This window comes from Lepidochelys olivacea (assembly GCF_965140295.1).
Source record: "Lepidochelys olivacea isolate rLepOli2 genome assembly, chromosome: 2".
Lineage (NCBI taxonomy): Eukaryota > Metazoa > Chordata > Testudines > Cheloniidae > Lepidochelys > Lepidochelys olivacea.
In genome coordinates, this window is record NC_140412.1 from 153222568 (window position 1) to 153237149 (window position 14582).

Consider the following 14582-nt stretch of genomic DNA (forward strand, 5'->3'; position numbering starts at 1 on the left):
TAATACCTGTTAAAAGTTTTGATTAGTGCTTTGCAAAATGTTAAATGTGAATAACTATACAATAACTTTGAAGATCAATGAGGTTATATATAAAAAGGACAATCATTTCAAATACTAATTTAAAACTTTAATTTAACACTTTCAGGGATTGGTATGTTGAGGCTTCAAAAATATATTAAAGCTGTTCAGAACATTTGTGATTAAAAATTAAAAGTATTTTGTTTACTTGATTTGCCTTGGCAGATAGTTATTTACATTTTATGGGATATATGCCTGAATTGTGAGATTAATGGAATACAGAGATCATTCAAGCAACCTGGTGTGCTAATCCAGTGCCTGATCTAAAAAGCCCAATAAAGTGAATAGAAAGACTCCCTTTGACTTCAGCAGGCTTTGAATCAACATATCCTGATGTCTTCACTCAGTTTTTTTCCTAGTCATTATTCAAGCAAACTCACACTGACTTCAAAAGAAATTGAAATTAATACTTTTTTAGTAAAAACTAAATAAGGACCTCAGTATTTGGCCCATACATCACATCTATGCCCAGCTGTTCCCTTCTCTGTCATTCTCAAAGGTCCCACTTCATGGGAATTTTCCCTCCCCTGAGGAATCATAGGATTTATTAATACTGATCTTTAAAACAGTCATCCAGATAAGACCAGTAAAGAGCAGCATGAGATGCCTCATGGCCCCAAGGCCTAATGAGGAAATCCTTGTCTTCTGGCTCAGAATCTCCATATTTACAGTGGACTATGCAAACTAGCCAACCAACCTGGGGATGTCATTTGGGATCCTCCCTGGCTTATCCCTCAAATGTGAATGATTTGGAACTGGTTGTAGGAAGGCTTCTGAGTTCTACATACTGCGTATATGACCAGTGTGTAACCAATAAGCTAGCAATGATGGGAGAAGCTCAAAGAGGTCATTTTTAAGTTTGGTTTGGAAGTGGATAAATGACTGAATAGTGATCGATAAAATATGCCTTTCATACTATCCCAGGGCAAGTGTATAAAAATTGCATGTTATAAATGTATAACAATTACTTAAGTTCTGTAAGTAATTTTTTTTACACAGGAACTTTACCTAATTCAGTGCACAGGATGGAGACACAAGGGGCAGAATTAAGGTAGTGACGGGGACATAGTGGGGGTGAAGGTGCAGAGAAGGGAGACTTAGCTTCATATTACTCAGCGTGAGGCAGCACTATGAAGATTCAAGGGCAAACTTTACACCAACTAAATGCACTCTGTTCCTTCCCTGTAACTCTTCAGAGTTGCAAGTTGTTTTTTCACTTGAGTTGTCCTACCAGTATTTGTCTAGAATTTTATCCCTCCCCACAAGTCATTCAGTTTCTCTTTAAATGTCCCCTAAACAGTTTCATTTTCTCTGTATTTTAAGAGTGACTCTTTGCAAAGGATTTTCTGATACTTTTTACGAAGGATCTTTCATAGAACCCCCCAGAAGGTATGGTTGTGAAGCAAAGATTTTATTTTTATTCCTCCACTATACCTTGGATGGAGTTGTGTTCTTCTAAGCTTAGGTAGCTTGTATGATGATGAAAATAGCAGGGTATCCTGGGGGAAGAGGGCATAGCAGTGGAAAATGTGGCATTCCCAATGACTAAATGATGAAAGAACATAAATGAGAGCAGGGTTGGGTGGGGATTTCATGAAGTATAATGGGTGGTGCGGAAGTAATGAATACAACTTTAGATATGGTTTGCAAAAAAGTAATAATGTTTGCTAGACTGTACTGCCATACAGTGGGTATTATTGGTGAATAAGTCTGATGGGTGGATAAACGCAAATCCTTCTGTTCACAAGGTTGCAATTTGTTTAACCAGTATCCTTGATTTAAAACTTAACTTCAGCAGCAACAATTATACAGATCTTGTGGGGGAGGGCTAGCTCAGTGGTTTGAGCATTGGCTGCTAAACCCAGGGTTCTGAGCTCAGTCCTTGAGGGGGCCATTTAGGGATCTGGGGCAAAAATTGGGGTCCTGCTTTGAGCACAGGGTTGGACTAGATGACCTCCTGAGGTCCCTTCCAACCCTGATATTCTATTAAATGAATTGCATACAGCATCACTGAAGACTCAAAACTACCATCCCCAAAAATGTCAGCGGTTTCACTTAAAGGTGTGACAATGGACACTAATACAGAATCATAGAAAGTAATGTGGATGATGTAGTAGTAGTAATTTAGATGAAGCCAAGAAGAGGAAGAGGAGGGAAAACAATTTCTATACATATAACTACTGGCAGTAGGCAGACCTGGCATTACACTGCAAGGAAAAGAATCTGAATTTGGCTCCCTAACCCCCATCAGTCTTTTCCTGTGAAAGCCACAGAGGCAGCATATTTAGGCCACAGTACGTACTGATTTGTTTTACACTGACCCCCTCTGGCTGGCTGAAGTGATGGCTTTTCTCCATAAAAGAGATGCTTTAGTGCAGGACACTCCTGAAGCAGCGGTTGGAGTAGAGAAGAAGAAAATAGAGAGCAGAGGAGCAGAGTAGTTGCTTAAACATCCTTCCATTTGTTATCAAAGATAGGGATAGCTTTCCTACTCTCAGCTTGATATTTTCCCCAAAGCTTTCTAGACCAAGTGAAAAATATTTCTGCCACCATGCTTCCAAAGCTGTCCCTCTCTTCCCCTCCCGCCAAAACATCCCCCAAATCACCCACACCCATGAAATATAAGGGAATAAAATAGTCATACAATGTTTATTATTTATTGAGTTGCAGCATTATTAATGAACTTTCTAAATAATGAATTTTAAGAAAATGGATTGTACTCTGCCTTCCGTGAATTTATTATTAATTCTTTCCACATCCTGACTTCTTCACTCCACTCTTACTTTCTTATTTTAGGTCATATTTTTCACACCGTTTTGAAATTGTTGTTGCATTTTTTCTTCTCAAGAAGGCAGACTTTAGCAAAGTCAGAGAGATGGTAGGTAAGATCCCTTGGGAAGCAATTCTAAGGGGAAAAACAGTTCCAAGAGAGTTGGCAGTTTTTCAAAGAAACATTAAGGGCACAAGAGCAAACAATCCCACTGCCTAGGAAAGATAGGAAGTATGGCAAGAGACCACTCTGGCTTAACCAGGAGATCTCCAATGATCTGGAACTGAAATAAGATCCTACAAAAAGTGGAAACTAGGTCAAATTGCTCTCTTTAACCTTTGAGGATAGGACCAAAAGCAATGGGCTTCAATTGCAGCAAGGATGGTTTAGGCTGGACATTAGGAAAAACTTCCTAACTGTCGGGGTGGCTAAGCACTGGAATAAATTGCCTAGAGAGGTTGTGAAATCTCTGTCTCTAGAGATTTTTAAAAGCAAATGAGACAAATACCTATCAGGGACAGTCTAGATCAGAGGTGGGCAAACTACGGCCCACGGGCCACATCCGGCCCACGGGACCATCCTGCCTGACCCTTGAGCTCCTGGCTGGGAGGCTAGCCCCCGGCCACTCTTCTGCTGTCCCTCCTCCCTCACAGTGCTCTGGGCAGCGGGGCTGCGAGCTCCTGCCAGGCAGCGTGGCAGCATGTCTGGCTCCAGCCATGCGGCACGGCTGCTAGTCCTGCTGCTCTGAGCAGCATAGTAAGGGGGTCGGGAGTGGGGGGAAGTCAGGGGACGGGGAGCAGGGGGCAGTTGGATGGGGCGGACGTTCTGAGGGGGACGGTCAGGGGATGGGGAATGGGGGGTTGGATAGGCGTGGGAGTCCCAGGGGGCCTGTCAGGGTGGTGGTATGAATAGGAGTCGGGGCAGTGAGGAGACAAGGAGCAGGGGGGAAAGAGGGGTTGGATAGGAGGTGGGGTCCAGGAGAGGCAGTTAGGGGCGAGGGTTCTCGGAGGGGGCAGTCAGGGGACAAGGAGCCGGGGTTGTGGGGGGAGGTTGGATGGGTCAGGAGTTGCGAGGGGGGCAGTCACGGGGCGGGAAGTGGGAGGGGGCGCATAGGGGGCAGGGGCCAGGCTGTTTGGGGAGGCACCGCCTTCCCTACCCAGCCCTCCATACAGTTTTGGAACCCCTATGTGGCCCTCAGGCCAAAAAGTTTGCCCACCCCTGGTCCAGATAATGCGTGGTCCTGCCTTGAGTTCAGATGCTTGAGGTCCCTTCCAGTCCTACGATTCTATGATTCTCCCTCCCTCTGCCCCTTTATGTCCTTTTCTTTCTTACTGTTCTTCTTTTCCCCTTACTTGCTGGCTCTTCTCCTTCCCGTACCCATGATCTTTCTCTCTCTCTCTTTTTAAAAATTATCCCCGGAAACATCCAGTGACATATCCATTTTAGATAGTACCTTTTACAAATCTCAAAATAGGCTGCAGAATTACAAACTATATAATAATAATTTCACCCACCACCAAAATGCAGCCAAATCTTGGTAGAACACACTGCAAAAGGCATATATTTCATAGATAAATTGAGAGGTAAACAACAATAAAAATACATTGGAAAATATTATGTTATATTTTATCAGTTGCATTTTATCCATTATTTAAAAGGACTTGAATTTTTGCATGACTGAAAATTCAAGTGTGCTCATTCCTGACCACTTAAAAAGATGACAACTTCCTGCGCTTCTGCCTCACAACTCATGTGGGTTTAAAGATGGCCTGCAACAACTGAAATGGGAGGGAAGACTGCTAGAGCCCTGGTAGATAAAGTGTCAGGATGAGTGACTGAATATGTCTTAAAGCTATTTAATCACTCATATGCTGTAGCTGTGCAGACGAAAGAGGTTTTTTGCCTCTACCATAGCATCTGCCAAATCTTGATCAGTAGATTTATTTCTGGTCCTGTATTGGTTGGTGAATGGTCTGATTTGAATACCTCCTGTTACAAGCATATTGCTGGTTATCTTGTGGAGAAAATCACCCAGATTCAGACTAAGCTTTCTGCATCTGTGGAAACAGTGTGTTGTCTAGAGGAGACAAATGCTACATTATCTCTATTTGAGTTTCAGCCAGTGATGCTCTCTAAGTGGTCGGGTGAACTTCATCATGCAATCTGTCCTCTGGACACATGTTCTTCCTGACTGGTAAAGGTCATGAGTCTTTATTTTCCTTTGGGCTCACGATGTTTGAAAAGGTTTGCAGTCATCCAACTTACAGTGTTTGGATGCCTGAGATTTTCTTAGTCTTTGTCAATTTCTAGGTAATGACTTGGATATGGCACAGAAACTGCTCTTGTGGCTCTGATCTTCTAATGATGAATGAAGAGAAAATATTCCTATTAGTAGTATGAGATCTATTATTTGCCTTTGATACATTAGTCATGAAGTGTTAAAGATATACCTAAGTGCCTTCATTCTTATCTCTCTGAGAGGTTTAAGAGGGTAATGTTGGGCAATTCTTCTCTACACTGGACAGCTTTTTCATTTATATATGATTGCAACCTTTTCTTTCCACTGTAGACTTTGCCATGATTTATGCCAAGACCATGATTTATGTCTTCTCAATGACTTTAGGAACCACCTTGAAATGGACCATTTCATTCTTATTTTTGGACCCTAAATTTAGGACTGTGATATGCAGAATCCCCATAGTGCAAGCCACTGTAGTCAATATATATTGATCTATGTGAAAGCTTGCCTGCAAAATAGTAATTATTAGACACTGAACATAATACTGATTTTACTGTTATGTTTGAATTTAATTTTGCAAAGAACTCAGATTTTTGGTAAAAATAAGTTTGTCAGAATAACTTTTGTTCAAAATTATTATTTTGCGAAACAATTTGTCAACCATGGTTTAAACAAATAAATGTGGCATCAGGTTATTTGGAAAGATAACTCTGGTTCCAGCTGCTTTGTACATCAGAGGCTGCACAAAACAACTGACAACTTTCCCAGTACAAACAGCTGAGGTTTCTCTTCTTATAGGGCCCTATGAAATCTGCCCCTGCTGTATAGGGGTGTAGGAGGAAGAGAAGTGGGTGTGATCAAGGAGAGTCAGAGTGCTGAATATTCTAGTCAATCCCTTGTCTTCTCCAAACGGTGTCAGAGCTGTTTTGGTCCCCAGTGTTCTGAGCATTGGAGGAGCTAAAACGTGACTTCGTTTCTCTCTGTTACCCCAGCGTCTTACTTGTTCCCTTCAGGAGCTCTGCCCAACATTATTTACTTACATCATGAATAACTCACTTGCAGTCATTGGAGTTATACCACTGTAAAGCCAGTGTAATTGAGAGGAAAATCAAGCTCAGTACATCAGGGTATGGTATAAGACCAACTGACCCTTAGATGTGTAGGGCAATTTCTATTCCTGACTATACTCCAGTTGTTCTAATTACAATATCATTATTGTGTCTGGAACTTGAAAAAGACTAATGTATTTCTACAGTTACATAGGCAACTCCCATTAATTTAGGGTAGCAACTAGCATGATCAAACTCTTAGACCTGAAAAGTTATTAATTGGATACCCACCCTTAAAATTCTTAAGTTTAGAGAGATGATCATACACAATAAAATCAATACATACAATACAGTAAAGTGAAGAACATTCCAAAGAACAGTAAAATTAGGGTATAAGACAACGTTATCTAGCAGACAAAAGTATAACACAATCCAATGGCTGGAAATTGAAGCTTAAAGTGAGAGTAATTAACCATTGGAACAATTTACCAAGGGTTGTGGTGGATTCTCCATCACTAATAATTTTTAACTCAAGACTGGATTTTTTTCCAAAAGATATGGGCTAGGAATTACTTTGGGGAAGTTCTACAGTCTGTGTTTATAGAGGCATTCAGTCTAGACAATTACATTGTCTTTTCTGGCCTTGGAATATATGCATTGATGAAAAAAGTTGAAAGGTCTTTTTTCAACAATAAAAGCACAGACCCTGATTCACCACTGCATTACTCCTGTATAAACTACAAATACACAAGCATTAATATCAGGGAGAATCAGACCATTATGTTTAAATTAGCTAGAATAATATTTATTCTAGGACAACTGTGCTTAAATTAGATAGAATAATGTTATCCCAAGACTCCAGGATGAAGTACAGTAAACATTATACATCCTACCCAGAGTATGAAGTGAAACATTTAGCCGAAGGGAGCTTTACTTTCCTTCCATCTTCTGCTCATATGTAGAAAACTAATTTAGTTTAACAAGATGAGCTGGCTTAATCTGACTTCCTATCAGTTGAAGACTGGCTTCTATCCAGTTTTCATTTTATTTACGTATGATTATCTATTCCATTTCATCTCAACCAACTTGTATCTATGTTGTTGAAACAAACAATAAGCTAGCATCACCAATACAGCTTTTGTCTTTGATCTAATGTCAGCAAGTCCAATTCATTATAAACGGAGTAAAGAGGCTTATTTCAATCACTTCTTAAAATAAAGCACGATACCGTCATAAATTGGGTCAAAACTATCAAACACTAATGCTGAATCTGTGATCTGTATAATCAAAAACAGAAAACATACCCTATAGAAGAATCCTTAATTAACTCATTTGTCCAAAACATTCATTCCTTTCTATTTAGTCTTTGATCAATATGGGGACTGAATGGAGGTCCAGATACCAGCAAATGATCTTCTGCAACTTAATGACAGAAGAATAAAAAAAGCTTCAGTTCAGCTCAAAGGCTACTTATAAGCGTATTACCAAATAAATCCTTTTGTTTCCATTCAGATCCTCTGAGAAGCTGAGAATGTAAGATTTAAACTTTGGGCTACAGTCACACATTACTGGGGTTATTTTTCACATTACTCAGTCTAGCAAATTACATGCCAACATATTAATGGACGCAGTTTTTCATTTATCATGGTCACGATTAAAACAGTATCAGGAACGTGACCAAAATAATTAACACATTTTTCGCTGACTTAAGTGGACTCTATCATGTGGTGTGCATCTTCAACTTGGCGTATGGCAAAGCATTAGTGACATACCTCGGTACTTGTATATTTTCTAAAAATACACAATATGAAGATTTCCAGAATGCCGAACACAATATCACCTTTCCATTTTTATATGCTCTTTGAACCTAATTTCAAAACTTGATGATGAAGATTCCAACATCTTAGTTCCAATTTCTAAGAATTTGGCTCAATAATTTGTTTAATTTCAGTCAGGTCTCAGGGCTTTATTTGCCTTTTGTGGGTTTTCCCCCTCAGTTCTGTTGTCTCCTCCGGAGGCATTTGCAGTGGCTGGTGTCCCTCAGAGAGAGAGAAGGAGGCTAAGAAAGCCAAAGGCAAAGGGAAAGGTCTATGTTCCCTGCTCCATCCCCCTTGCTGAGTTTTTCACTGGGGCGCTTGTGGGCAGAGTGCAGTTTTCCCACACACACAGAGCAGTCTTGGCATGGTTGCCTTCACACTGCTACTGTGGGCAGCAAGGGAGGAGCCAGTTTTGCTGTACACAGACTACCTATGACCAAGTCACCTGTTAAACTTCCCTTGGATAAACTAAATAGATTAAACTTGATAAGATGGATGATGTGATATCTTTCATTGGAACAATTTCTGCTGGTAGAAGAGACAAACTTTGGAGCTCCCCAGAGCTCTTCTTCAAGTCTGGAAAAGGTAACCAGAGTGTCACAGCTAAATACAAGGTGGGACAAATGTCTTAATGAGTTGATAACAAATGTGTTAATTAATCCATCCTGCCAAGCATCCTGTGCAAATTTGAACATGGGGCAGATTGTTAAGCATAAGAGGTTAAGATGTTGCAAGAAACCACTTAAAATTAAATGGAAAATTAATATCTCTGCAGTAATGGGATAAATGAAGGTTAATAAGTTACCAGTTGTTTTAATGAGTTGTAAAACCAGTGTCTCTGTTTAGACCATGATTTTTGGTGTCTAGCAGACTTGTGAATTTAAATTCCCATGCATGTCTTTTGAAGGTGTTGTGCAAGTTTTCTTTGAGGACAAGGACAGATAAGTCAGATAGAGAGTGATTGCTTTGTGAAAAGTGATAGAATATACTCCGGATACCACAAAACATGCTCTGAGGAGAAAGTCCTGGACACATGTTAACACACTTAAAACTGCTTTCACCAAACAAAGACACTCCATCACAAAAATAGATTGTATTATGAAACAGATCACCTAAATACCCTGAGGGAACCTTCAATACAGAAAAAAAACCCTCCACTGACCGCACACCCCAGGTTATTATCTGTTACCCCACACCAGAACCCATATGGGATATCGTCAAACAATTAGAACCCATACTTGATGGGTACCAAATCCTTAAAGAAATTTTTCCCAACCCCTCTTTTCTGGCCTTCAAACAACCCCTCCAACTTTACAATGTCATTATCAGAAACAACCTCCCCACAAACTCGGACGCACCAATTCAAAATGGCACCAGACCCTGCCAGAACAACAGATACAAAACCTGCAGAAATACCTCCACTGCTATGATGATCAATACTCCCATAACACACCTTTCAAGATCCTGGGTTTTACACAAGCCTATCACAACATGTCATACCTCATCCAGTGCATCAAATGCTCCAGCAATAATTATCTGGGTGAAACCAATCACTGCACTCTTGAATGAATGCACACAGAAAAGTGATAAAAGACAAAAACACCACATCACCTGTTGGTGAACACTTTCCACAAAACAATTAATTCAAATCTGTCCTCTCAGTCTTAATCCTCAAAGGAAACCTGCACAACAACTTCAAAAGAAGAATTGGAACTTAAATTCATAACTCTGCTGGACACTAAAAATCACGGACTGAACAGAGACATGGCTTATTACTACAATCTGTAATTTACTAACTCTCCTTTGTACTATGACTGCAGAGGTGATAACTGCCCACTTCATTTTAAGTGGTTTCTTGCAACATCTTAACCTCTTATGCTTAAAAATCTGTCCCACCTTGTATTTAGCAGTGACACTCTGGTTACCTTTTCCAGACCTGAAGAAGAGCTCTGTGAAGCTTGAAAGCTTGTTTCTTCCTCCAACAGAAATTGGTCCAATAAAAGATATCACCTCACCCACCTTGTTTCTCTCACATCCTGGGATCAATACGGCTACAAAAACTCTGCAACAAACAACATTAGATTAAGCTTGTTTAGACTCTCTGTAAGACAGATTTCCAGACCTTACATCATTCTTCTTGCACTTTTCTCAGCTATTTTCATTTTTTCAATTTCCTTTTTTAAGTGTGTGTAGCAGCATGGTCTGCCCCTTTAAGGGCCAGAGGCCATTAGTCAGATGTAGATGAGGAGGGGACAAGTATGCCCTATAAAGACCCAGCCTTTCATTAAGGAGGGGGAAGCAGGAGCAGCAGAGAGGTCCTGGGTATGGAGACTGTGGGAACCTGCTGGGGAAAAAGGGCCTCCAGGAAGAAAGCCCTGGGAGGTGGTGTTCAGGTGAACAAGCAAGAAAGAGCTCTGCAGAGCAGAGAAGCAGACGCAAATTATATGCAGAAGGGGTGCCCAGGGAGGGTGCCAAATGTATATTTTCTTATGTTTTGTAAGGACATGATTTAGTTGGGGATTGGTCCTGCTTTGAGCAGGGGGTTGGAGTAGATGAAGTCCTGAGGTCCCTTCCAACCCTGATATTCTATGACATGGTGAGACCATTGCTGAAGGTCAGCAGGGAAGAGGAGCTTTGGTGGTGGCCAAAGATTCTGTTTATAATTTCTAGTCTATTGGGCATTGTCAGGTGTGGACTATGAAGATTTGTTTGTTTTTAATATGTGAGCACAAACAATGGTGTTGTAAAAGGGAGTTTGTGAAGCCATTATTTAAGAGCCTGAGGAGGAGAAAACAGAGGCTGAGCACCACAACATTGAGTTTTCCCACCAGGGGGCACTATGAGACACTGTTCATGACTGTGTGGAAACCAGACTTTACATGGTATTGACATAATGGTCTCACTAATGTATATAGAGGCAATAGCCTTTCCTTTCTTCTACTCTATATTCTCCCGATTAAGCATCCAAGGATTGTGTTTGCCCTGTAAGACTCAACATCACACTGGGAGCTCATGTTCAGTTGGCTATCTACCATCACCCCTAAATCCCTTTCAGAGTCTCTGCTTTCCAAAATATAGTTCCCCATTCTGTAAGTGTGACCTACATTCTTGTCAGCCAAACTTGTGCTTTCATCAAAAAACAATATCAAGTTTGTTTGACAAAATCTTCTGTAAAACCACAATGATTGCTATTAATTATACTGTCATCTTTTACGTGATTACATCCCATATTGGCCTTCCTGTGATTTTGCCCAGGATTGATATCAGGCTGACAGGTTATCCTGGTCATCTCCTTTACCCTTTTTAAATACTGGTACAACATTAGCCTTTTCCCAGTCCTCTGGAACTTCTAAGATTTGTAAGACATCAACTTAAACGACCTAGAGAACTCCGCAGGCAGTGCATCTACTGTTGAAAGAACAGCTGTTTTACCTTCTGCTGTGCACTGACGATATTTGGCTGATAACAAATGTGTTAATTAATCCATCCTGCCAAGCATCCTGTGCAAATTTGAACACCCATCATATTCAGCTTGATACATTATCTCCACAAATTCCAGATCTACTCTTCCCACTATTTACAGAGAGAAGTTATCTAGAAAAGAAGATATTATTACTAGGGTGTTGAATAGGTCTGAATTTAGTTTAGAAACTAAAATCCAGCATAAATTTCTATTTAGCTAAGGAGAAAGATGCTGGGAAGTTGTGTAAAGTCCCAAAGCTAAAGAGAAAAGGCTATTGTACATGCCCTTTCACAGTGTGGTTTGTGAAAAAGGTACAAAATAACTTTTCTCCCATGCCTGCTCAGGTGAAGAAAGCTGAGACTCTGGAGAACAATTGAGGGTTCTGGCTTTGTCCTCTGTGCCTCCCCTTATGGGCATACCTTACACTTTGGGGAACATTGCCCTCCACAATATGGTGGAAGTAGCTTCTGTGAGAGACTGACAATATTTTGCAATAAACTGGACAAACCTGATGGAAGTAACATAAAGTTACTAATTAAGTCAAACTTTATTGAACTAGGTTTAATATCTTTGGGATCTATCATATTACAAATGCAATTGGGTATGTGTTATTGTGACACTGTATGTACTTTCTCTAATGGGGAGATACTAATGTAACTCCTCTGTGATCAGCCTTTTCAAAGGAGGGATTCACATATACTAGTTCAAAGTGAATTCTCTGGGAACCAACAGGATATTTTAGGTAAATAGCCTGGTTTTACACTGCCTCAGGGCCCTCTTCCTTATCCAGCAAACACACAGGACCCCAGTCCATGGAGGGCCCCAATCCTTAGAGATGGGTTGGAAGTACTGAGCCTACTGAGGCCCCATAAGACTTGTGTTAGTTCTGATCTGAGGCTGTTATGAACTTATAACCACAGAAGAGACCCCTTTGTGTGGTTTTGAAGAATTCACCTGCCAGAGTACATGTTAGTGTTGGGGTGTCTCTGGTAAGCTTATTAGCATGTGTGTAGGTTCTTCTGTTGCTTTTAATGTTTTCCCTGCAGTGCTTTTGCCTTAAGAATAAAATAGGCTTGCATAGAAAGATCTATGGTCTCTATAACTGTGGGAAGTCACACTGTTAATTGTCTCTGAAGAGAAAGCAGTCAGGTGTGCTTGGGCATCTTGTCTCTGCTAGGAATAACATAGTGAGTTTGTGTGTGTATGGGGGTTGGGGGGTGAGAAAACCTGGATTTGTGCTGGAAATGGCCCACCTTGATTATCATGCACATTGTAGGGAGAGTGGTCACTTTGGATGAGCTATTACCAGCAGGATAGTGAATTTGTGTGTGTGGTTTTTGGAGGGGGGTGAGGGGGTGAGAGAACCTGGATTTGTGCAGGAAATGGCCCACCTTGATTATCATGCACATTGTGAAGAGAGTTGTCACTTTGGATGGGCTATTACCAGCAGGAGAGTGAGTTTGTGTGTGGGGGGGTGGAGGGTGAGAAAACCTGGATTTGTGCTGGAAATGGCCCAACTTGATGATCACTTTAGATAAGCTATTACCAGCAGGACAGTGGGGTGGGAGGAGGTATTGTTTCATGATCTCTGTGTGTATATAATGTCTGCTGCAGTTTCCACGGTATGCATCCGATGAAGTGAGCTGTAGCTCACGAAAGCTCATGCTCAAATAAATTGGTTAGTCTCTAAGGTGCCACAAGTACTCCTTTTCTTTTTGCGAATACAGACTAACACGGCTGTTACTCTGAAACAGTGAAGGCAGTGCAGCCTAGAGCTACTCTGGTCAGGAGGGAACCTGAGTAGCTGGAAGCCTGAGAGTGGGTGTCCTTGTTGGATCACTGTGGGGAAATACAGGTGCATTTGCCCTGAGCTGTGACAGACCCTTGGCCCCAAACATCTCCACAGGTTTGGCCAGTTACTTGGACTACATTTGAGATTATGGGCCGATTTAAAGGTATGATTAAATTACTGAGGACCAAATACTGCCCTGACTTAAACACTGTGCAATCATATTGATTTGCATGAGGTTCTGAATCCTTCTCCTGCTGTCAAACATCACTTGGGGCACAATAAAGGGTTCACCATCCCTGTCTATTCTGGGATGCTCTTACCAAGTCTTTTGTGTTGTTAAATCACATATGTTTTCCCTGTGTTCTGTTTGGGATTATTTTGGGTAGCCCCTTTTCACGTTCCTCCTGCTGCCCAAGGCGTGTCTACTATCACAGATGCTCTGGCTTCATTCTTAGCACATCTACCAGATATTTCCATCTTCTTTTCTCGATAACTTTGGAGATAAGGAGTTGTTGATCTCTGTGATTAATTTCAGTATTAATTATAAATTAATTCTGTTACAAATTAGAAATTAATTTCTAGTATTTTCCTGAGGCATTTTCTTTTAAATGCATTTAGATGGCTGTCTGTCTGCTTTTAGAGGATTGCCATCATCAGCACCCTTATATTAAGGTGGAAATAACATTTGAGTTGAAAATTCATAATTTGGTCTTAAATGTAGATTGGTTTTGATCACCAAATCTTGTTTAAGATGTTAAATGCCAGTTTGTTACATAATTTCCTTCTGGATATCCCTAAGATCTTACCCATTACTGCCAAGATATGTATATTGACTCACCTTTTGTATTCCTTTACCTATATTAATGTAATGCTTGAGTTGGGAGCTGCTGGTATTCTCATTAGACTCGCTTTTTAATTAACAAATTATTAAACCCATCTTTTGCAATGCTGGACAGTCTCTGCTTGCATGTTGGTTGAGCTGTCACACAGGAGAGTTATATTCTCAGCAAAACCTAGCTATTCAAGTATACTGTGGCTAAACTGTGAGATTCCTGTGTTGTATCAGTCTACACTTTTTCTCGTGATTAAGTCAATGGCCATGCCAAAAAGGAGAAGTGAGAGATTGCACCTTGATTTAAAGCTTGGCTGATGTTAATTATTGTTATTGGCATCTATAATATTTCAAGATGTTCCAGAGCGAACCACAATGAAGCTGACAAATACTTTAATGAAATATGTGAAGTTTATGATAAGTGCTCTTTGCCATTTGATGCTCTTCAATGATTATTCTTAGGGTGAAAAATCTTGTTGACATATGATCTTCCAAGTTGAAATGCAGCCTGCTCTTCCCTTATCTTGGCCTTATCTGCTTCC

General features: G+C 40.6%; 1 protein-coding gene across 2 annotated transcripts in view; it reads left to right on the plus strand.

Moving 5' to 3' along the window:
- Positions 1–14582, plus strand: part of GABBR2 (gamma-aminobutyric acid type B receptor subunit 2) — an 844982-nt gene that overhangs the window by 181439 nt on the left and 648961 nt on the right. The gene's annotated exons all lie outside the window — the stretch shown is intronic.